We start from the raw sequence: 21,706 nt of genomic DNA, 5'->3' as shown, positions 1-21,706 counted from the left end.
TTAACTTTTGTGCACTATAAATGTAGGATATGGTCAAATAGTCCAACAAGTAACTTCCTGTTCCTCACTTCTTCAATGACCTCAGTGGAAACATCATAAGGTGAAGGAGAATCTTTTGAGACTGATTCAACAGGGTGAGTCTGAACAAGTCCTCAAAACAACTCTATTTCCCTTGGCAAGGGTGGATTCCCGCACTTTACTGTCAAACCTTTGTTTGTTTCGCAAAGCACTCTTTTGACTGTGCTCAATGGCTAACTGGTAGCTTTCTGCAAGACTCTCTCAGCTCTCCAGATCTAATTTCTGTTCACGTAGCCAATCGGAAAGAGACATCTGCATCAGGGGGCATGGCCCAGCTACATCAGTTTGACAGAAATCTGCTGGTATTGCAGAGGCTCCAATAGCCAAACATTGTACTCGTGCAGACGATGGTACTGCTGTCTCCTCCTCAAGAGTTGAGGAATACTCATGTCTCTTGCATACTGCCTTTACTGCCTCGGTTGGAAAATCAGGCTCTTTGTTGCGGCGCAAGAGCTGTGCAGTAAAGCCTTCAATGGCATTTTCCTCATCATTAGAACTCTGATCAGATATATCACAGGCATGCCGATACGGACGTCTCAACAGCCCATCTGCATCTTGGTTGTTCTTCCCAGCGCTATACTCAATGTCAAAATCAAAACTGGAAAGTACGGCCAACCAGCAATGCCCTACTGCGTCCAACTTTGCAGATGTTAAAACGTAAGTGAGTGGATTATTGTCTGTCATCACTGTAAATTTTGCTCCATAGAGATAGCGGAAAACGTTCTGGGTGACAGCCCACTTCACAGACAGGAAGTCAAGCTTGTGTGCAGGGTACCTTTGCTCGGACTTGGAGAGACCCCTACTGGCACAGGCAGTGACTCTTAACTTGCTCTCCTGTTCTTGATATAAGGCTGCACCGAGAACATGGGCGCTTGCATCGGTGTGCACAATATAATGTCTCTTTGGATCTGCAAACCCAAGAACAGGAGCTGTTGTGAGCTTGAGAATCAATGTCTTAAAAGTATCTTCAGCGGTTGGGGTCCATTTTTCGTGAAAAGGCTTTTTGAGTTCCGCACTGGTAGAAACCTTGTGGTTTCTGCCAGACAGACTGGATTTTCTCTTCAGTGGGAGGCAACCAGCACTTAAGTGATTAAGGGGTATTGCAAGCTTGGAATAGTCTTTTATAAACCTCCTGTAATATCCAGTGAACCCAAGGAAAGACTTAAGCTACTTGATGTTAGCTGGTCTTGGCCAGGTAGTGAGGGCAGCTGGATCTGTTTTGACCCCTTCTGATGATACAACATAGCCGAGATATTGGACAGATGTCCTTAAGGAACTGACATTTGTCTGGCGACAGCTTTAAAGTAAATTCTTTCATCCTATGGAGGACCTTCAGCGATCGTTCCTCATGGTTCTCAAGTGTAGCTGAGAAAGGAGTGACATCATCAAGAAAAACCGAGACATGACTCAAATTCCTGCTGCCTATACACTTTTCCATAACATAAGAGGAAACAAGAACACTAGAACACCTCCTTATGCTGTTTTTAATAGAGAACACTTGGGCATTTATTTTAACACAACACCTAACAGTCTTACCTTCTCTTATCAGTAACTCGAATGATTTGCAGAATCTTGACAGTGCTTTTGGGACGAAAGCTCAATATAACCCTGCCTCACCCAGTTTCTATACTGGTCCATTTATGTCTGTTGTTACAGTTGCGCAGTTTCATGTTTTAGTACACTTTCAGTTTTGATTTTTTTTCATCTGCATGTGGTGCACAGCTGCTGGGGTGTCCTTTGCTAAATCTTTAGTGCCTCCAAACTTGAGATTCAACACCTTACTTTCTTTTATTTTGACATTGAGGAAAAGTTGCCTACACAGAACTTCTTATTTTGAAATAGCTCAACAGGCACTGCTGGGATTTGAACCCAGGATCTCCTGTTTACAAGACAGGTGCTTTGACCGGCTAAGCTACAGTGCCTCCTTCAGGGAAGGGAAAAACCAAGTAACCTCTGCAGACACAGGTTTGAATCGGTTCGTCACATTTTTCCCCACCAGCTGTTGGACAGTAGCTAGAGGCACACAGCTCAAGGCGCTGTGGCTTAGCTGGCCAAAGCGCCTGTCTCGTAAACAGGAGATCCTGGGTTCAAATCCCAGCAGTGCCTTACCTCCCTACCAATGCCATTGCATTTCATTAACGAGTGCTGATGGCGGGAAGCATTGGGAGTTATGCTTTCTCTCCTTCGTTTCCAAGAAGAGAACCCAATGAAGATCTAGACACGCCCAAGACATCAATATTGGGTGAACAACCCTCAGAAGCTCCACTAGCGGTTTAATGCCTGGGACCCTCCAGCATTTGTTCTAGAACTGAAGAAGCTTCTTGGATCAGGTGAAAAGAAGTTTTTAAAGCTCTCAAGAGTACTGTGAGGTGGATAACTGAGGACATACACAGACTTGGAAAGATTTCCCAACTCCAACATTAAGAATGCAATCAACACTGTGAAGAAGATGGTTTCAAATGGTAACAGGAAGGCACTGCTGGGATTTGAACCCAGGGTCTCCTGTTTACTAGACAGGCGCTTTGACCAGCTAAGCCACAGTGCCTCCTGCTGTCAGGCAAACCGGTAATACCTGGTATTACCTGGTACTGCAGAAGGAGACGAGTTCAATTTTTTAACTTTTGTGCACTATAAATGTAGGATATGGTCAAATAGTCCAACAAGTAACTTCCTGTTCCTCACTTCTTCAATGACCTCAGTGGAAACATCATAAGGTGAAGGAGAATCTTTTGAGACTGATTCAACAGGGTGAGTCTGAACAAGTCCTCAAAACAACTCTATTTCCCTTGGCAAGGGTGGATTCCCGCACTTTACTGTCAAACCTTTGTTTGTTTCGCAAAGCACTCTTTTGACTGTGCTCAATGGCTAACTGGTAGCTTTCTGCAAGACTCTCTCAGCTCTCCAGATCTAATTTCTGTTCACGTAGCCAATCGGAAAGAGACATCTGCATCAGGGGGCATGGCCCAGCTACATCAGTTTGACAGAAATCTGCTGGTATTGCAGAGGCTCCAATAGCCAAACATTGTACTCGTGCAGACGATGGTACTGCTGCCTCCTCCTCAAGAGTTGAGGAATACTCATGTCTCTTGCATACTGCCTTTACTGCCTCGGTTGGAAAATCAGGCTCTTTGTTGCGGCGCAAGAGCTGTGCAGTAAAGCCTTCAATGGCATTTTCCTCATCATTAGAACTCTGATCAGATATATCACAGGCATGCCGATACGGACGTCTCAACAGCCCATCTGCATCTTGGTTGTTCTTCCCAGCGCTATACTCAATGTCAAAATCAAAACTGGAAAGTACGGCCAACCAGCAATGCCCTACTGCGTCCAACTTTGCAGATGTTAAAACGTAAGTGAGTGGATTATTGTCTGTCATCACTGTAAATTTTGCTCCATAGAGATAGCGGAAAACGTTCTGGGTGACAGCCCACTTCACAGACAGGAAGTCAAGCTTGTGTGCAGGGTACCTTTGCTCGGACTTGGAGAGACCCCTACTGGCACAGGCAGTGACTCTTAACTTGCTCTCCTGTTCTTGATATAAGGCTGCACCGAGAACATGGGCGCTTGCATCGGTGTGCACAATATAATGTCTCTTTGGATCTGCAAACCCAAGAACAGGAGCTGTTGTGAGCTTGAGAATCAATGTCTTAAAAGTATCTTCAGCGGTTGGGGTCCATTTTTCGTGAAAAGGCTTTTTGAGTTCCGCACTGGTAGAAACCTTGTGGTTTCTGCCAGACAGACTGGATTTTCTCTTCAGTGGGAGGCAACCAGCACTTAAGTGATTAAGGGGTATTGCAAGCTTGGAATAGTCTTTTATAAACCTCCTGTAATATCCAGTGAACCCAAGGAAAGACTTAAGCTACTTGATGTTAGCTGGTCTTGGCCAGGTAGTGAGGGCAGCTGGATCTGTTTTGACCCCTTCTGATGATACAACATAGCCGAGATATTGGACAGATGTCCTTAAGGAACTGACATTTGTCTGGCGACAGCTTTAAAGTAAATTCTTTCATCCTATGGAGGACCTTCAGCGATCGTTCCTCATGGTTCTCAAGTGTAGCTGAGAAAGGAGTGACATCATCAAGAAAAACCGAGACCTGACTCAAATTCCTGCTGCCTATACACTTTTCCATAACATAAGAGGAAACAAGAACACCTCCTTATGCTGTTTTTAATAGAGAACACTTGGGCATTTATTTTAACACAACACCTAACAGTCTTACCTTCTCTTATCAGTAACTCGAATGATTTGCAGAATCTTGACAGTGCTTTTGGGACGAAAGCTCAATATAACCCTGCCTCACCCAGTTTCTATACTGGTCCATTTATGTCTGTTGTTACAGTTGCGCAGTTTCATGTTTTAGTACACTTGCAGTTTTGATTTTTTTTCATCTGCATGTGGTGCACAGCTGCTGGGGTGTCCTTTGCTAAATCTTTAGTGCCTCCAAACTTGAGATTCAACACCTTACTTTCTTTTATTTTGACATTGAGGAAAAGTTGCCTACACAGAACTTCTTATTTTGAAATAGCTCAACAGGCACTGCTGGGATTTGAACCCAGGATCTCCTGTTTACAAGGCAGGTGCTTTGACCGGCTAAGCTACAGTGCCTCCTTCAGGGAAGGGAAAAACCAAGTAACCTCTGCAGACACAGGTTTGAATCGGTTCGTCACATTTTTCCCCACCAGCTGTTGGACAGTAGCTAGAGGCACACAGCTCAAGGCGCTGTGGCTTAGCTGGCCAAAGCGCCTGTCTCGTAAACAGGAGATCCTGGGTTCAAATCCCAGCAGTGCCTTACCTCCCTACCAATGCCATTGCATTTCATTAACGAGTGCTGATGGCGGGAAGCATTGGGAGTTATGCTTTCTCTCCTTCGTTTCCAAGAAGAGAACACAATGAAGATCTAGACACGCCCAAGACATCAATATTGGGTGAACAACCCTCAGAAGCTCCACTAGCGGTTTAATGCCTGGGACCCTCCAGCATTTGTTCTAGAACTGAAGAAGCTTCTTGGATCAGGTGAAAAGAAGTTTTTAAAGCTCTCAAGAGTACTGTGAGGTGGATAACTGAGGACATACACAGACTTGGAAAGATTTCCCAACTCCAACATTAAGAATGCAATCAACACTGTGAAGAAGATGGTTTCAAATGGTAACAGGAAGGCACTGCTGGGATTTGAACCCAGGGTCTCCTGTTTACTAGACAGGCGCTTTGACCAGCTAAGCCACAGTGCCTCCTGCTGTCAGGCAAACCGGTAATACCTGGTATTACCTGGTACTGCAGAAGGAGACGAGTTCAATTTTTTAACTTTTGTGCACTATAAATGTAGGATATGGTCAAATAGTCCAACAAGTAACTTCCTGTTCCTCACTTCTTCAATGACCTCAGTGGAAACATCATAAGGTGAAGGAGAATCTTTTGAGACTGATTCAACAGGGTGAGTCTGAACAAGTCCTCAAAACAACTCTATTTCCCTTGGCAAGGGTGGATTCCCGCACTTTACTGTCAAACCTTTGTTTGTTTCGCAAAGCACTCTTTTGACTGTGCTCAATGGCTAACTGGTAGCTTTCTGCAAGACTCTCTCAGCTCTCCAGATCTAATTTCTGTTCACGTAGCCAATCGGAAAGAGACATCTGCATCAGGGGGCATGGCCCAGCTACATCAGTTTGACAGAAATCTGCTGGTATTGCAGAGGCTCCAATAGCCAAACATTGTACTCGTGCAGACGATGGTACTGCTGCCTCCTCCTCAAGAGTTGAGGAATACTCATGTCTCTTGCATACTGCCTTTACTGCCTCGGTTGGAAAATCAGGCTCTTTGTTGCGGCGCAAGAGCTGTGCAGTAAAGCCTTCAATGGCATTTTCCTCATCATTAGAACTCTGATCAGATATATCACAGGCATGCCGATACGGACGTCTCAACAGCCCATCTGCATCTTGGTTGTTCTTCCCAGCGCTATACTCAATGTCAAAATCAAAACTGGAAAGTACGGCCAACCAGCAATGCCCTACTGCGTCCAACTTTGCAGATGTTAAAACGTAAGTGAGTGGATTATTGTCTGTCATCACTGTAAATTTTGCTCCATAGAGATAGCGGAAAACGTTCTGGGTGACAGCCCACTTCACAGACAGGAAGTCAAGCTTGTGTGCAGGGTACCTTTGCTCGGACTTGGAGAGACCCCTACTGGCACAGGCAGTGACTCTTAACTTGCTCTCCTGTTCTTGATATAAGGCTGCACCGAGAACATGGGCGCTTGCATCGGTGTGCACAATATAATGTCTCTTTGGATCTGCAAACCCAAGAACAGGAGCTGTTGTGAGCTTGAGAATCAATGTCTTAAAAGTATCTTCAGCGGTTGGGGTCCATTTTTCGTGAAAAGGCTTTTTGAGTTCCGCACTGGTAGAAACCTTGTGGTTTCTGCCAGACAGACTGGATTTTCTCTTCAGTGGGAGGCAACCAGCACTTAAGTGATTAAGGGGTATTGCAAGCTTGGAATAGTCTTTTATAAACCTCCTGTAATATCCAGTGAACCCAAGGAAAGACTTAAGCTACTTGATGTTAGCTGGTCTTGGCCAGGTAGTGAGGGCAGCTGGATCTGTTTTGACCCCTTCTGATGATACAACATAGCCGAGATATTGGACAGATGTCCTTAAGGAACTGACATTTGTCTGGCGACAGCTTTAAAGTAAATTCTTTCATCCTATGGAGGACCTTCAGCGATCGTTCCTCATGGTTCTCAAGTGTAGCTGAGAAAGGAGTGACATCATCAAGAAAAACCGAGACCTGACTCAAATTCCTGCTGCCTATACACTTTTCCATAACATAAGAGGAAACAAGAACACCTCCTTATGCTGTTTTTAATAGAGAACACTTGGGCATTTATTTTAACACAACACCTAACAGTCTTACCTTCTCTTATCAGTAACTCGAATGATTTGCAGAATCTTGACAGTGCTTTTGGGACGAAAGCTCAATATAACCCTGCCTCACCCAGTTTCTATACTGGTCCATTTATGTCTGTTGTTACAGTTGCGCAGTTTCATGTTTTAGTACACTTGCAGTTTTGATTTTTTTTCATCTGCATGTGGTGCACAGCTGCTGGGGTGTCCTTTGCTAAATCTTTAGTGCCTCCAAACTTGAGATTCAACACCTTACTTTCTTTTATTTTGACATTGAGGAAAAGTTGCCTACACAGAACTTCTTATTTTGAAATAGCTCAACAGGCACTGCTGGGATTTGAACCCAGGATCTCCTGTTTACAAGGCAGGTGCTTTGACCGGCTAAGCTACAGTGCCTCCTTCAGGGAAGGGAAAAACCAAGTAACCTCTGCAGACACAGGTTTGAATCGGTTCGTCACATTTTTCCCCACCAGCTGTTGGACAGTAGCTAGAGGCACACAGCTCAAGGCGCTGTGGCTTAGCTGGCCAAAGCGCCTGTCTCGTAAACAGGAGATCCTGGGTTCAAATCCCAGCAGTGCCTTACCTCCCTACCAATGCCATTGCATTTCATTAACGAGTGCTGATGGCGGGAAGCATTGGGAGTTATGCTTTCTCTCCTTCGTTTCCAAGAAGAGAACACAATGAAGATCTAGACACGCCCAAGACATCAATATTGGGTGAACAACCCTCAGAAGCTCCACTAGCGGTTTAATGCCTGGGACCCTCCAGCATTTGTTCTAGAACTGAAGAAGCTTCTTGGATCAGGTGAAAAGAAGTTTTTAAAGCTCTCAAGAGTACTGTGAGGTGGATAACTGAGGACATACACAGACTTGGAAAGATTTCCCAACTCCAACATTAAGAATGCAATCAACACTGTGAAGAAGATGGTTTCAAATGGTAACAGGAAGGCACTGCTGGGATTTGAACCCAGGGTCTCCTGTTTACTAGACAGGCGCTTTGACCAGCTAAGCCACAGTGCCTCCTGCTGTCAGGCAAACCGGTAATACCTGGTATTACCTGGTACTGCAGAAGGAGACGAGTTCAATTTTTTAACTTTTGTGCACTATAAATGTAGGATATGGTCAAATAGTCCAACAAGTAACTTCCTGTTCCTCACTTCTTCAATGACCTCAGTGGAAACATCATAAGGTGAAGGAGAATCTTTTGAGACTGATTCAACAGGGTGAGTCTGAACAAGTCCTCAAAACAACTCTATTTCCCTTGGCAAGGGTGGATTCCCGCACTTTACTGTCAAACCTTTGTTTGTTTCGCAAAGCACTCTTTTGACTGTGCTCAATGGCTAACTGGTAGCTTTCTGCAAGACTCTCTCAGCTCTCCAGATCTAATTTCTGTTCACGTAGCCAATCGGAAAGAGACATCTGCATCAGGGGGCATGGCCCAGCTACATCAGTTTGACAGAAATCTGCTGGTATTGCAGAGGCTCCAATAGCCAAACATTGTACTCGTGCAGACGATGGTACTGCTGCCTCCTCCTCAAGAGTTGAGGAATACTCATGTCTCTTGCATACTGCCTTTACTGCCTCGGTTGGAAAATCAGGCTCTTTGTTGCGGCGCAAGAGCTGTGCAGTAAAGCCTTCAATGGCATTTTCCTCATCATTAGAACTCTGATCAGATATATCACAGGCATGCCGATACGGACGTCTCAACAGCCCATCTGCATCTTGGTTGTTCTTCCCAGCGCTATACTCAATGTCAAAATCAAAACTGGAAAGTACGGCCAACCAGCAATGCCCTACTGCGTCCAACTTTGCAGATGTTAAAACGTAAGTGAGTGGATTATTGTCTGTCATCACTGTAAATTTTGCTCCATAGAGATAGCGGAAAACGTTCTGGGTGACAGCCCACTTCACAGACAGGAAGTCAAGCTTGTGTGCAGGGTACCTTTGCTCGGACTTGGAGAGACCCCTACTGGCACAGGCAGTGACTCTTAACTTGCTCTCCTGTTCTTGATATAAGGCTGCACCGAGAACATGGGCGCTTGCATCGGTGTGCACAATATAATGTCTCTTTGGATCTGCAAACCCAAGAACAGGAGCTGTTGTGAGCTTGAGAATCAATGTCTTAAAAGTATCTTCAGCGGTTGGGGTCCATTTTTCGTGAAAAGGCTTTTTGAGTTCCGCACTGGTAGAAACCTTGTGGTTTCTGCCAGACAGACTGGATTTTCTCTTCAGTGGGAGGCAACCAGCACTTAAGTGATTAAGGGGTATTGCAAGCTTGGAATAGTCTTTTATAAACCTCCTGTAATATCCAGTGAACCCAAGGAAAGACTTAAGCTACTTGATGTTAGCTGGTCTTGGCCAGGTAGTGAGGGCAGCTGGATCTGTTTTGACCCCTTCTGATGATACAACATAGCCGAGATATTGGACAGATGTCCTTAAGGAACTGACATTTGTCTGGCGACAGCTTTAAAGTAAATTCTTTCATCCTATGGAGGACCTTCAGCGATCGTTCCTCATGGTTCTCAAGTGTAGCTGAGAAAGGAGTGACATCATCAAGAAAAACCGAGACCTGACTCAAATTCCTGCTGCCTATACACTTTTCCATAACATAAGAGGAAACAAGAACACCTCCTTATGCTGTTTTTAATAGAGAACACTTGGGCATTTATTTTAACACAACACCTAACAGTCTTACCTTCTCTTATCAGTAACTCGAATGATTTGCAGAATCTTGACAGTGCTTTTGGGACGAAAGCTCAATATAACCCTGCCTCACCCAGTTTCTATACTGGTCCATTTATGTCTGTTGTTACAGTTGCGCAGTTTCATGTTTTAGTACACTTGCAGTTTTGATTTTTTTTCATCTGCATGTGGTGCACAGCTGCTGGGGTGTCCTTTGCTAAATCTTTAGTGCCTCCAAACTTGAGATTCAACACCTTACTTTCTTTTATTTTGACATTGAGGAAAAGTTGCCTACACAGAACTTCTTATTTTGAAATAGCTCAACAGGCACTGCTGGGATTTGAACCCAGGATCTCCTGTTTACAAGGCAGGTGCTTTGACCGGCTAAGCTACAGTGCCTCCTTCAGGGAAGGGAAAAACCAAGTAACCTCTGCAGACACAGGTTTGAATCGGTTCGTCACATTTTTCCCCACCAGCTGTTGGACAGTAGCTAGAGGCACACAGCTCAAGGCGCTGTGGCTTAGCTGGCCAAAGCGCCTGTCTCGTAAACAGGAGATCCTGGGTTCAAATCCCAGCAGTGCCTTACCTCCCTACCAATGCCATTGCATTTCATTAACGAGTGCTGATGGCGGGAAGCATTGGGAGTTATGCTTTCTCTCCTTCGTTTCCAAGAAGAGAACACAATGAAGATCTAGACACGCCCAAGACATCAATATTGGGTGAACAACCCTCAGAAGCTCCACTAGCGGTTTAATGCCTGGGACCCTCCAGCATTTGTTCTAGAACTGAAGAAGCTTCTTGGATCAGGTGAAAAGAAGTTTTTAAAGCTCTCAAGAGTACTGTGAGGTGGATAACTGAGGACATACACAGACTTGGAAAGATTTCCCAACTCCAACATTAAGAATGCAATCAACACTGTGAAGAAGATGGTTTCAAATGGTAACAGGAAGGCACTGCTGGGATTTGAACCCAGGGTCTCCTGTTTACTAGACAGGCGCTTTGACCAGCTAAGCCACAGTGCCTCCTGCTGTCAGGCAAACCGGTAATACCTGGTATTACCTGGTACTGCAGAAGGAGACGAGTTCAATTTTTTAACTTTTGTGCACTATAAATGTAGGATATGGTCAAATAGTCCAACAAGTAACTTCCTGTTCCTCACTTCTTCAATGACCTCAGTGGAAACATCATAAGGTGAAGGAGAATCTTTTGAGACTGATTCAACAGGGTGAGTCTGAACAAGTCCTCAAAACAACTCTATTTCCCTTGGCAAGGGTGGATTCCCGCACTTTACTGTCAAACCTTTGTTTGTTTCGCAAAGCACTCTTTTGACTGTGCTCAATGGCTAACTGGTAGCTTTCTGCAAGACTCTCTCAGCTCTCCAGATCTAATTTCTGTTCACGTAGCCAATCGGAAAGAGACATCTGCATCAGGGGGCATGGCCCAGCTACATCAGTTTGACAGAAATCTGCTGGTATTGCAGAGGCTCCAATAGCCAAACATTGTACTCGTGCAGACGATGGTACTGCTGCCTCCTCCTCAAGAGTTGAGGAATACTCATGTCTCTTGCATACTGCCTTTACTGCCTCGGTTGGAAAATCAGGCTCTTTGTTGCGGCGCAAGAGCTGTGCAGTAAAGCCTTCAATGGCATTTTCCTCATCATTAGAACTCTGATCAGATATATCACAGGCATGCCGATACGGACGTCTCAACAGCCCATCTGCATCTTGGTTGTTCTTCCCAGCGCTATACTCAATGTCAAAATCAAAACTGGAAAGTACGGCCAACCAGCAATGCCCTACTGCGTCCAACTTTGCAGATGTTAAAACGTAAGTGAGTGGATTATTGTCTGTCATCACTGTAAATTTTGCTCCATAGAGATAGCGGAAAACGTTCTGGGTGACAGCCCACTTCACAGACAGGAAGTCAAGCTTGTGTGCAGGGTACCTTTGCTCGGACTTGGAGAGACCCCTACTGGCACAGGCAGTGACTCTTAACTTGCTCTCCTGTTCTTGATATAAGGCTGCACCGAGAACATGGGCGCTTGCATCGGTGTGCACAATATAATGTCTCTTTGGATCTGCAAACCCAAGAACAGGAGCTGTTGTGAGCTTGAGAATCAATGTCTTAAAAGTATCTTCAGCGGTTGGGGTCCATTTTTCGTGAAAAGGCTTTTTGAGTTCCGCACTGGTAGAAACCTTGTGGTTTCTGCCAGACAGACTGGATTTTCTCTTCAGTGGGAGGCAACCAGCACTTAAGTGATTAAGGGGTATTGCAAGCTTGGAATAGTCTTTTATAAACCTCCTGTAATATCCAGTGAACCCAAGGAAAGACTTAAGCTACTTGATGTTAGCTGGTCTTGGCCAGGTAGTGAGGGCAGCTGGATCTGTTTTGACCCCTTCTGATGATACAACATAGCCGAGATATTGGACAGATGTCCTTAAGGAACTGACATTTGTCTGGCGACAGCTTTAAAGTAAATTCTTTCATCCTATGGAGGACCTTCAGCGATCGTTCCTCATGGTTCTCAAGTGTAGCTGAGAAAGGAGTGACATCATCAAGAAAAACCGAGACATGACTCAAATTCCTGCTGCCTATACACTTTTCCATAACATAAGAGGAAACAAGAACACTAGAACACCTCCTTATGCTGTTTTTAATAGAGAACACTTGGGCATTTATTTTAACACAACACCTAACAGTCTTACCTTCTCTTATCAGTAACTCGAATGATTTGCAGAATCTTGACAGTGCTTTTGGGACGAAAGCTCAATATAACCCTGCCTCACCCAGTTTCTATACTGGTCCATTTATGTCTGTTGTTACAGTTGCGCAGTTTCATGTTTTAGTACACTTTCAGTTTTGATTTTTTTTCATCTGCATGTGGTGCACAGCTGCTGGGGTGTCCTTTGCTAAATCTTTAGTGCCTCCAAACTTGAGATTCAACACCTTACTTTCTTTTATTTTGACATTGAGGAAAAGTTGCCTACACAGAACTTCTTATTTTGAAATAGCTCAACAGGCACTGCTGGGATTTGAACCCAGGATCTCCTGTTTACAAGACAGGTGCTTTGACCGGCTAAGCTACAGTGCCTCCTTCAGGGAAGGGAAAAACCAAGTAACCTCTGCAGACACAGGTTTGAATCGGTTCGTCACATTTTTCCCCACCAGCTGTTGGACAGTAGCTAGAGGCACACAGCTCAAGGCGCTGTGGCTTAGCTGGCCAAAGCGCCTGTCTCGTAAACAGGAGATCCTGGGTTCAAATCCCAGCAGTGCCTTACCTCCCTACCAATGCCATTGCATTTCATTAACGAGTGCTGATGGCGGGAAGCATTGGGAGTTATGCTTTCTCTCCTTCGTTTCCAAGAAGAGAACACAATGAAGATCTAGACACGCCCAAGACATCAATATTGGGTGAACAACCCTCAGAAGCTCCACTAGCGGTTTAATGCCTGGGACCCTCCAGCATTTGTTCTAGAACTGAAGAAGCTTCTTGGATCAGGTGAAAAGAAGTTTTTAAAGCTCTCAAGAGTACTGTGAGGTGGATAACTGAGGACATACACAGACTTGGAAAGATTTCCCAACTCCAACATTAAGAATGCAATCAACACTGTGAAGAAGATGGTTTCAAATGGTAACAGGAAGGCACTGCTGGGATTTGAACCCAGGGTCTCCTGTTTACTAGACAGGCGCTTTGACCAGCTAAGCCACAGTGCCTCCTGCTGTCAGGCAAACCGGTAATACCTGGTATTACCTGGTACTGCAGAAGGAGACGAGTTCAATTTTTTAACTTTTGTGCACTATAAATGTAGGATATGGTCAAATAGTCCAACAAGTAACTTCCTGTTCCTCACTTCTTCAATGACCTCAGTGGAAACATCATAAGGTGAAGGAGAATCTTTTGAGACTGATTCAACAGGGTGAGTCTGAACAAGTCCTCAAAACAACTCTATTTCCCTTGGCAAGGGTGGATTCCCGCACTTTACTGTCAAACCTTTGTTTGTTTCGCAAAGCACTCTTTTGACTGTGCTCAATGGCTAACTGGTAGCTTTCTGCAAGACTCTCTCAGCTCTCCAGATCTAATTTCTGTTCACGTAGCCAATCGGAAAGAGACATCTGCATCAGGGGGCATGGCCCAGCTACATCAGTTTGACAGAAATCTGCTGGTATTGCAGAGGCTCCAATAGCCAAACATTGTACTCGTGCAGACGATGGTACTGCTGCCTCCTCCTCAAGAGTTGAGGAATACTCATGTCTCTTGCATACTGCCTTTACTGCCTCGGTTGGAAAATCAGGCTCTTTGTTGCGGCGCAAGAGCTGTGCAGTAAAGCCTTCAATGGCATTTTCCTCATCATTAGAACTCTGATCAGATATATCACAGGCATGCCGATACGGACGTCTCAACAGCCCATCTGCATCTTGGTTGTTCTTCCCAGCGCTATACTCAATGTCAAAATCAAAACTGGAAAGTACGGCCAACCAGCAATGCCCTACTGCGTCCAACTTTGCAGATGTTAAAACGTAAGTGAGTGGATTATTGTCTGTCATCACTGTAAATTTTGCTCCATAGAGATAGCGGAAAACGTTCTGGGTGACAGCCCACTTCACAGACAGGAAGTCAAGCTTGTGTGCAGGGTACCTTTGCTCGGACTTGGAGAGACCCCTACTGGCACAGGCAGTGACTCTTAACTTGCTCTCCTGTTCTTGATATAAGGCTGCACCGAGAACATGGGCGCTTGCATCGGTGTGCACAATATAATGTCTCTTTGGATCTGCAAACCCAAGAACAGGAGCTGTTGTGAGCTTGAGAATCAATGTCTTAAAAGTATCTTCAGCGGTTGGGGTCCATTTTTCGTGAAAAGGCTTTTTGAGTTCCGCACTGGTAGAAACCTTGTGGTTTCTGCCAGACAGACTGGATTTTCTCTTCAGTGGGAGGCAACCAGCACTTAAGTGATTAAGGGGTATTGCAAGCTTGGAATAGTCTTTTATAAACCTCCTGTAATATCCAGTGAACCCAAGGAAAGACTTAAGCTACTTGATGTTAGCTGGTCTTGGCCAGGTAGTGAGGGCAGCTGGATCTGTTTTGACCCCTTCTGATGATACAACATAGCCGAGATATTGGACAGATGTCCTTAAGGAACTGACATTTGTCTGGCGACAGCTTTAAAGTAAATTCTTTCATCCTATGGAGGACCTTCAGCGATCGTTCCTCATGGTTCTCAAGTGTAGCTGAGAAAGGAGTGACATCATCAAGAAAAACCGAGACCTGACTCAAATTCCTGCTGCCTATACACTTTTCCATAACATAAGAGGAAACAAGAACACCTCCTTATGCTGTTTTTAATAGAGAACACTTGGGCATTTATTTTAACACAACACCTAACAGTCTTACCTTCTCTTATCAGTAACTCGAATGATTTGCAGAATCTTGACAGTGCTTTTGGGACGAAAGCTCAATATAACCCTGCCTCACCCAGTTTCTATACTGGTCCATTTATGTCTGTTGTTACAGTTGCGCAGTTTCATGTTTTAGTACACTTGCAGTTTTGATTTTTTTTCATCTGCATGTGGTGCACAGCTGCTGGGGTGTCCTTTGCTAAATCTTTAGTGCCTCCAAACTTGAGATTCAACACCTTACTTTCTTTTATTTTGACATTGAGGAAAAGTTGCCTACACAGAACTTCTTATTTTGAAATAGCTCAACAGGCACTGCTGGGATTTGAACCCAGGATCTCCTGTTTACAAGGCAGGTGCTTTGACCGGCTAAGCTACAGTGCCTCCTTCAGGGAAGGGAAAAACCAAGTAACCTCTGCAGACACAGGTTTGAATCGGTTCGTCACATTTTTCCCCACCAGCTGTTGGACAGTAGCTAGAGGCACACAGCTCAAGGCGCTGTGGCTTAGCTGGCCAAAGCGCCTGTCTCGTAAACAGGAGATCCTGGGTTCAAATCCCAGCAGTGCCTTACCTCCCTACCAATGCCATTGCATTTCATTAACGAGTGCTGATGGCGGGAAGCATTGGGAGTTATGCTTTCTCTCCTTCGTTTCCAAGAAGAGAACACAATGAAGATCTAGACACGCCCAAGACATCAATATTGGGTGAACAACCCTCAGAAGCTCCACTAGCGGTTTAATGCCTGGGACCCTCCAGCATTTGTTCTAGAACTGAAGAAGCTTCTTGGATCAGGTGAAAAGAAGTTTTTAAAGCTCTCAAGAGTACTGTGAGGTGGATAACTGAGGACATACACAGACTTGGAAAGATTTCCCAACTCCAACATTAAGAATGCAATCAACACTGTGAAGAAGATGGTTTCAAATGGTAACAGGAAGGCACTGCTGGGATTTGAACCCAGGGTCTCCTGTTTACTAGACAGGCGCTTTGACCAGCTAAGCCACAGTGCCTCCTGCTGTCAGGCAAACCGGTAATACCTGGTATTACCTGGTACTGCAGAAGGAGACGAGTTCAATTTTTTAACTTTTGTGCACTATAAATGTAGGATATGGTCAAATAGTCCAACAAGTAACTTCCTGTTCCTCACTTCTTCAATGACCTCAGTGGAAACATCATAAGGTGAAGGAGAATCTTTTGAGACTGATTCAACAGGGTGAGTCTGAACAAGTCCTCAAAACAACTCTATTTCCCTTGGCAAGGGTGGATTCCCGCACTTTACTGTCAAACCTTTGTTTGTTTCGCAAAGCACTCTTTTGACTGTGCTCAATGGCTAACTGGTAGCTTTCTGCAAGACTCTCTCAGCTCTCCAGATCTAATTTCTGTTCACGTAGCCAATCGGAAAGAGACATCTGCATCAGGGGGCATGGCCCAGCTACATCAGTTTGACAGAAATCTGCTGGTATTGCAGAGGCTCCAATAGCCAAACATTGTACTCGTGCAGACGATGGTACTGCTGCCTCCTCCTCAAGAGTTGAGGAATACTCATGTCTCTTGCATACTGCCTTTACTGCCTCGGTTGGAAAATCAGGCTCTTTGTTGCGGCGCAAGAGCTGTGCAGTAAAGCCTTCAATGGCATTTTCCTCATCATTAGAACTCTGATCAGATATATCACAGGCATGCCGATACGGACGTCTCAACAGCCCATCTGCATCTTGGTTGTTCTTCCCAGCGCTATACTCAATGTCAAAATCAAAACTGGAAAGTACGGCCAACCAGCAATGCCCTACTGCGTCCAACTTTGCAGATGTTAAAACGTAAGTGAGTGGATTATTGTCTGTCATCACTGTAAATTTTGCTCCATAGAGATAGCGGAAAACGTTCTGGGTGACAGCCCACTTCACAGACAGGAAGTCAAGCTTGTGTGCAGGGTACCTTTGCTCGGACTTGGAGAGACCCCTACTGGCACAGGCAGTGACTCTTAACTTGCTCTCCTGTTCTTGATATAAGGCTGCACCGAGAACATGGGCGCTTGCATCGGTGTGCACAATATAATGTCTCTTTGGATCTGCAAACCCAAGAACAGGAGCTGTTGTGAGCTTGAGAATCAATGTCTTAAAAGTATCTTCAGCGGTTGGGGTCCATTTTTCGTGAAAAGGCTTTTTGAGTTCCGCACTGGTAGAAACCTTGTGGTTTCTGCCAGACAGACTGGATTTTCTCTTCAGTGGGAGGCAACCAGCACTTAAGTGATTAAGGGGTATTGCAAGCTTGGAATAGTCTTTTATAAACCTCCTGTAATATCCAGTGAACCCAAGGAAAGACTTAAGCTACTTGATGTTAGCTGGTCTTGGCCAGGTAGTGAGGGCAGCTGGATCTGTTTTGACCCCTTCTGATGATACAACATAGCCGAGATATTGGACAGATGTCCTTAAGGAACTGACATTTGTCTGGCGACAGCTTTAAAGTAAATTCTTTCATCCTATGGAGGACCTTCAGCGATCGTTCCTCATGGTTCTCAAGTGTAGCTGAGAAAGGAGTGACATCATCAAGAAAAACCGAGACCTGACTCAAATTCCTGCTGCCTATACACTTTTCCATAACATAAGAGGAAACAAGAACACCTCCTTATGCTGTTTTTAATAGAGAACACTTGGGCATTTATTTTAACACAACACCTAACAGTCTTACCTTCTCTTATCAGTAACTCGAATGATTTGCAGAATCTTGACAGTGCTTTTGGGACGAAAGCTCAATATAACCCTGCCTCACCCAGTTTCTATACTGGTCCATTTATGTCTGTTGTTACAGTTGCGCAGTTTCATGTTTTAGTACACTTGCAGTTTTGATTTTTTTTCATCTGCATGTGGTGCACAGCTGCTGGGGTGTCCTTTGCTAAATCTTTAGTGCCTCCAAACTTGAGATTCAACACCTTACTTTCTTTTATTTTGACATTGAGGAAAAGTTGCCTACACAGAACTTCTTATTTTGAAATAGCTCAACAGGCACTGCTGGGATTTGAACCCAGGATCTCCTGTTTACAAGGCAGGTGCTTTGACCGGCTAAGCTACAGTGCCTCCTTCAGGGAAGGGAAAAACCAAGTAACCTCTGCAGACACAGGTTTGAATCGGTTCGTCACATTTTTCCCCACCAGCTGTTGGACAGTAGCTAGAGGCACACAGCTCAAGGCGCTGTGGCTTAGCTGGCCAAAGCGCCTGTCTCGTAAACAGGAGATCCTGGGTTCAAATCCCAGCAGTGCCTTACCTCCCTACCAATGCCATTGCATTTCATTAACGAGTGCTGATGGCGGGAAGCATTGGGAGTTATGCTTTCTCTCCTTCGTTTCCAAGAAGAGAACACAATGAAGATCTAGACACGCCCAAGACATCAATATTGGGTGAACAACCCTCAGAAGCTCCACTAGCGGTTTAATGCCTGGGACCCTCCAGCATTTGTTCTAGAACTGAAGAAGCTTCTTGGATCAGGTGAAAAGAAGTTTTTAAAGCTCTCAAGAGTACTGTGAGGTGGATAACTGAGGACATACACAGACTTGGAAAGATTTCCCAACTCCAACATTAAGAATGCAATCAACACTGTGAAGAAGATGGTTTCAAATGGTAACAGGAAGGCACTGCTGGGATTTGAACCCAGGGTCTCCTGTTTACTAGACAGGCGCTTTGACCAGCTAAGCCACAGTGCCTCCTGCTGTCAGGCAAACCGGTAATACCTGGTATTACCTGGTACTGCAGAAGGAGACGAGTTCAATTTTTTAACTTTTGTGCACTATAAATGTAGGATATGGTCAAATAGTCCAACAAGTAACTTCCTGTTCCTCACTTCTTCAATGACCTCAGTGGAAACATCATAAGGTGAAGGAGAATCTTTTGAGACTGATTCAACAGGGTGAGTCTGAACAAGTCCTCAAAACAACTCTATTTCCCTTGGCAAGGGTGGATTCCCGCACTTTACTGTCAAACCTTTGTTTGTTTCGCAAAGCACTCTTTTGACTGTGCTCAATGGCTAACTGGTAGCTTTCTGCAAGACTCTCTCAGCTCTCCAGATCTAATTTCTGTTCACGTAGCCAATCGGAAAGAGACATCTGCATCAGGGGGCATGGCCCAGCTACATCAGTTTGACAGAAATCTGCTGGTATTGCAGAGGCTCCAATAGCCAAACATTGTACTCGTGCAGACGATGGTACTGCTGCCTCCTCCTCAAGAGTTGAGGAATACTCATGTCTCTTGCATACTGCCTTTACTGCCTCGGTTGGAAAATCAGGCTCTTTGTTGCGGCGCAAGAGCTGTGCAGTAAAGCCTTCAATGGCATTTTCCTCATCATTAGAACTCTGATCAGATATATCACAGGCATGCCGATACGGACGTCTCAACAGCCCATCTGCATCTTGGTTGTTCTTCCCAGCGCTATACTCAATGTCAAAATCAAAACTGGAAAGTACGGCCAACCAGCAATGCCCTACTGCGTCCAACTTTGCAGATGTTAAAACGTAAGTGAGTGGATTATTGTCTGTCATCACTGTAAATTTTGCTCCATAGAGATAGCGGAAAACGTTCTGGGTGACAGCCCACTTCACAGACAGGAAGTCAAGCTTGTGTGCAGGGTACCTTTGCTCGGACTTGGAGAGACCCCTACTGGCACAGGCAGTGACTCTTAACTTGCTCTCCTGTTCTTGATATAAGGCTGCACCGAGAACATGGGCGCTTGCATCGGTGTGCACAATATAATGTCTCTTTGGATCTGCAAACCCAAGAACAGGAGCTGTTGTGAGCTTGAGAATCAATGTCTTAAAAGTATCTTCAGCGGTTGGGGTCCATTTTTCGTGAAAAGGCTTTTTGAGTTCCGCACTGGTAGAAACCTTGTGGTTTCTGCCAGACAGACTGGATTTTCTCTTCAGTGGGAGGCAACCAGCACTTAAGTGATTAAGGGGTATTGCAAGCTTGGAATAGTCTTTTATAAACCTCCTGTAATATCCAGTGAACCCAAGGAAAGACTTAAGCTACTTGATGTTAGCTGGTCTTGGCCAGGTAGTGAGGGCAGCTGGATCTGTTTTGACCCCTTCTGATGATACAACATAGCCGAGATATTGGACAGATGTCCTTAAGGAACTGACATTTGTCTGGCGACAGCTTTAAAGTAAATTCTTTCATCCTATGGAGGACCTTCAGCGATCGTTCCTCATGGTTCTCAAGTGTAGCTGAGAAAGGAGTGACATCATCAAGAAAAACCGAGACCTGACTCAAATTCCTGCTGCCTATACACTTTTCCATAACATAAGAGGAAACAAGAACACCTCCTTATGCTGTTTTTAATAGAGAACACTTGGGCATTTATTTTAACACAACACCTAACAGTCTTACCTTCTCTTATCAGTAACTCGAATGATTTGCAGAATCTTGACAGTGCTTTTGGGACGAAAGCTCAATATAACCCTGCCTCACCCAGTTTCTATACTGGTCCATTTATGTCTGTTGTTACAGTTGCGCAGTTTCATGTTTTAGTACACTTGCAGTTTTGATTTTTTTTCATCTGCATGTGGTGCACAGCTGCTGGGGTGTCCTTTGCTAAATCTTTAGTGCCTCCAAACTTGAGATTCAACACCTTACTTTCTTTTATTTTGACATTGAGGAAAAGTTGCCTACACAGAACTTCTTATTTTGAAATAGCTCAACAGGCACTGCTGGGATTTGAACCCAGGATCTCCTGTTTACAAGGCAGGTGCTTTGACCGGCTAAGCTACAGTGCCTCCTTCAGGGAAGGGAAAAACCAAGTAACCTCTGCAGACACAGGTTTGAATCGGTTCGTCACATTTTTCCCCACCAGCTGTTGGACAGTAGCTAGAGGCACACAGCTCAAGGCGCTGTGGCTTAGCTGGCCAAAGCGCCTGTCTCGTAAACAGGAGATCCTGGGTTCAAATCCCAGCAGTGCCTTACCTCCCTACCAATGCCATTGCATTTCATTAACGAGTGCTGATGGCGGGAAGCATTGGGAGTTATGCTTTCTCTCCTTCGTTTCCAAGAAGAGAACACAATGAAGATCTAGACACGCCCAAGACATCAATATTGGGTGAACAACCCTCAGAAGCTCCACTAGCGGTTTAATGCCTGGGACCCTCCAGCATTTGTTCTAGAACTGAAGAAGCTTCTTGGATCAGGTGAAAAGAAGTTTTTAAAGCTCTCAAGAGTACTGTGAGGTGGATAACTGAGGACATACACAGACTTGGAAAGATTTCCCAACTCCAACATTAAGAATGCAATCAACACTGTGAAGAAGATGGTTTCAAATGGTAACAGGAAGGCACTGCTGGGATTTGAACCCAGGGTCTCCTGTTTACTAGACAGGCGCTTTGACCAGCTAAGCCACAGTGCCTCCTGCTGTCAGGCAAACCGGTAATACCTGGTATTACCTGGTACTGCAGAAGGAGACGAGTTCAATTTTTTAACTTTTGTGCACTATAAATGTAGGATATGGTCAAATAGTCCAACAAGTAACTTCCTGTTCCTCACTTCTTCAATGACCTCAGTGGAAACATCATAAGGTGAAGGAGAATCTTTTGAGACTGATTCAACAGGGTGAGTCTGAACAAGTCCTCAAAACAACTCTATTTCCCTTGGCAAGGGTGGATTCCCGCACTTTACTGTCAAACCTTTGTTTGT

At 44.8% G+C, this 21,706-nt stretch overlaps 24 non-coding genes across 24 annotated transcripts; 8 read left to right on the top strand and 16 right to left on the bottom strand.

Moving 5' to 3' along the window:
• Nucleotides 1-1,926: 1,926 nt before the first annotated feature.
• Nucleotides 1,927-2,000, bottom strand: trnat-ugu (transfer RNA threonine (anticodon UGU)). The gene has a single exon. It is a non-coding gene; the product is annotated as a tRNA-Thr (tRNA).
• A 110-nt stretch (nt 2,001-2,110) lies between these two features.
• On the top strand, nt 2,111-2,184 carry trnat-cgu (transfer RNA threonine (anticodon CGU)). Its single transcript has one exon. It is a non-coding gene; the product is annotated as a tRNA-Thr (tRNA).
• A 365-nt stretch (nt 2,185-2,549) lies between these two features.
• On the bottom strand, nt 2,550-2,623 carry trnat-agu (transfer RNA threonine (anticodon AGU)). The gene has a single exon. It is a non-coding gene; the product is annotated as a tRNA-Thr (tRNA).
• A 1,987-nt stretch (nt 2,624-4,610) lies between these two features.
• Nucleotides 4,611-4,684, bottom strand: trnat-ugu (transfer RNA threonine (anticodon UGU)). The gene has a single exon. It is a non-coding gene; the product is annotated as a tRNA-Thr (tRNA).
• Nucleotides 4,685-4,794: 110 nt separating this feature from the next.
• Nucleotides 4,795-4,868, top strand: trnat-cgu (transfer RNA threonine (anticodon CGU)). Its single transcript has one exon. It is a non-coding gene; the product is annotated as a tRNA-Thr (tRNA).
• A 365-nt stretch (nt 4,869-5,233) lies between these two features.
• trnat-agu (transfer RNA threonine (anticodon AGU)) lies at nt 5,234-5,307 on the bottom strand. Its single transcript has one exon. It is a non-coding gene; the product is annotated as a tRNA-Thr (tRNA).
• Nucleotides 5,308-7,294: 1,987 nt separating this feature from the next.
• trnat-ugu (transfer RNA threonine (anticodon UGU)) lies at nt 7,295-7,368 on the bottom strand. Its single transcript has one exon. It is a non-coding gene; the product is annotated as a tRNA-Thr (tRNA).
• A 110-nt stretch (nt 7,369-7,478) lies between these two features.
• On the top strand, nt 7,479-7,552 carry trnat-cgu (transfer RNA threonine (anticodon CGU)). Its single transcript has one exon. It is a non-coding gene; the product is annotated as a tRNA-Thr (tRNA).
• A 365-nt stretch (nt 7,553-7,917) lies between these two features.
• On the bottom strand, nt 7,918-7,991 carry trnat-agu (transfer RNA threonine (anticodon AGU)). The gene has a single exon. It is a non-coding gene; the product is annotated as a tRNA-Thr (tRNA).
• A 1,987-nt stretch (nt 7,992-9,978) lies between these two features.
• On the bottom strand, nt 9,979-10,052 carry trnat-ugu (transfer RNA threonine (anticodon UGU)). Its single transcript has one exon. It is a non-coding gene; the product is annotated as a tRNA-Thr (tRNA).
• Nucleotides 10,053-10,162: 110 nt separating this feature from the next.
• trnat-cgu (transfer RNA threonine (anticodon CGU)) lies at nt 10,163-10,236 on the top strand. Its single transcript has one exon. It is a non-coding gene; the product is annotated as a tRNA-Thr (tRNA).
• Nucleotides 10,237-10,601: 365 nt separating this feature from the next.
• Nucleotides 10,602-10,675, bottom strand: trnat-agu (transfer RNA threonine (anticodon AGU)). Its single transcript has one exon. It is a non-coding gene; the product is annotated as a tRNA-Thr (tRNA).
• Nucleotides 10,676-12,670: 1,995 nt separating this feature from the next.
• On the bottom strand, nt 12,671-12,744 carry trnat-ugu (transfer RNA threonine (anticodon UGU)). Its single transcript has one exon. It is a non-coding gene; the product is annotated as a tRNA-Thr (tRNA).
• Nucleotides 12,745-12,854: 110 nt separating this feature from the next.
• trnat-cgu (transfer RNA threonine (anticodon CGU)) lies at nt 12,855-12,928 on the top strand. Its single transcript has one exon. It is a non-coding gene; the product is annotated as a tRNA-Thr (tRNA).
• Nucleotides 12,929-13,293: 365 nt separating this feature from the next.
• Nucleotides 13,294-13,367, bottom strand: trnat-agu (transfer RNA threonine (anticodon AGU)). Its single transcript has one exon. It is a non-coding gene; the product is annotated as a tRNA-Thr (tRNA).
• Nucleotides 13,368-15,354: 1,987 nt separating this feature from the next.
• On the bottom strand, nt 15,355-15,428 carry trnat-ugu (transfer RNA threonine (anticodon UGU)). Its single transcript has one exon. It is a non-coding gene; the product is annotated as a tRNA-Thr (tRNA).
• A 110-nt stretch (nt 15,429-15,538) lies between these two features.
• On the top strand, nt 15,539-15,612 carry trnat-cgu (transfer RNA threonine (anticodon CGU)). The gene has a single exon. It is a non-coding gene; the product is annotated as a tRNA-Thr (tRNA).
• Nucleotides 15,613-15,977: 365 nt separating this feature from the next.
• Nucleotides 15,978-16,051, bottom strand: trnat-agu (transfer RNA threonine (anticodon AGU)). The gene has a single exon. It is a non-coding gene; the product is annotated as a tRNA-Thr (tRNA).
• A 1,987-nt stretch (nt 16,052-18,038) lies between these two features.
• On the bottom strand, nt 18,039-18,112 carry trnat-ugu (transfer RNA threonine (anticodon UGU)). The gene has a single exon. It is a non-coding gene; the product is annotated as a tRNA-Thr (tRNA).
• Nucleotides 18,113-18,222: 110 nt separating this feature from the next.
• Nucleotides 18,223-18,296, top strand: trnat-cgu (transfer RNA threonine (anticodon CGU)). Its single transcript has one exon. It is a non-coding gene; the product is annotated as a tRNA-Thr (tRNA).
• A 365-nt stretch (nt 18,297-18,661) lies between these two features.
• Nucleotides 18,662-18,735, bottom strand: trnat-agu (transfer RNA threonine (anticodon AGU)). Its single transcript has one exon. It is a non-coding gene; the product is annotated as a tRNA-Thr (tRNA).
• Nucleotides 18,736-20,722: 1,987 nt separating this feature from the next.
• On the bottom strand, nt 20,723-20,796 carry trnat-ugu (transfer RNA threonine (anticodon UGU)). Its single transcript has one exon. It is a non-coding gene; the product is annotated as a tRNA-Thr (tRNA).
• Nucleotides 20,797-20,906: 110 nt separating this feature from the next.
• trnat-cgu (transfer RNA threonine (anticodon CGU)) lies at nt 20,907-20,980 on the top strand. The gene has a single exon. It is a non-coding gene; the product is annotated as a tRNA-Thr (tRNA).
• A 365-nt stretch (nt 20,981-21,345) lies between these two features.
• Nucleotides 21,346-21,419, bottom strand: trnat-agu (transfer RNA threonine (anticodon AGU)). The gene has a single exon. It is a non-coding gene; the product is annotated as a tRNA-Thr (tRNA).
• Between the last annotated feature and the right edge of the window lie 287 nt (nt 21,420-21,706).

The sequence above is a fragment of the Perissodus microlepis genome, chromosome 3, assembly GCF_051167445.1.
Source record: "Perissodus microlepis isolate ML-2025 ecotype Zambia chromosome 3, ASM5116744v1, whole genome shotgun sequence".
In the NCBI taxonomy this organism is placed as follows: Eukaryota; Metazoa; Chordata; class Actinopteri; order Cichliformes; family Cichlidae; genus Perissodus; species Perissodus microlepis.
Note: the sequence above shows the minus strand (reverse complement) of the source record. Positions and strands in the feature narration are given on the sequence as shown.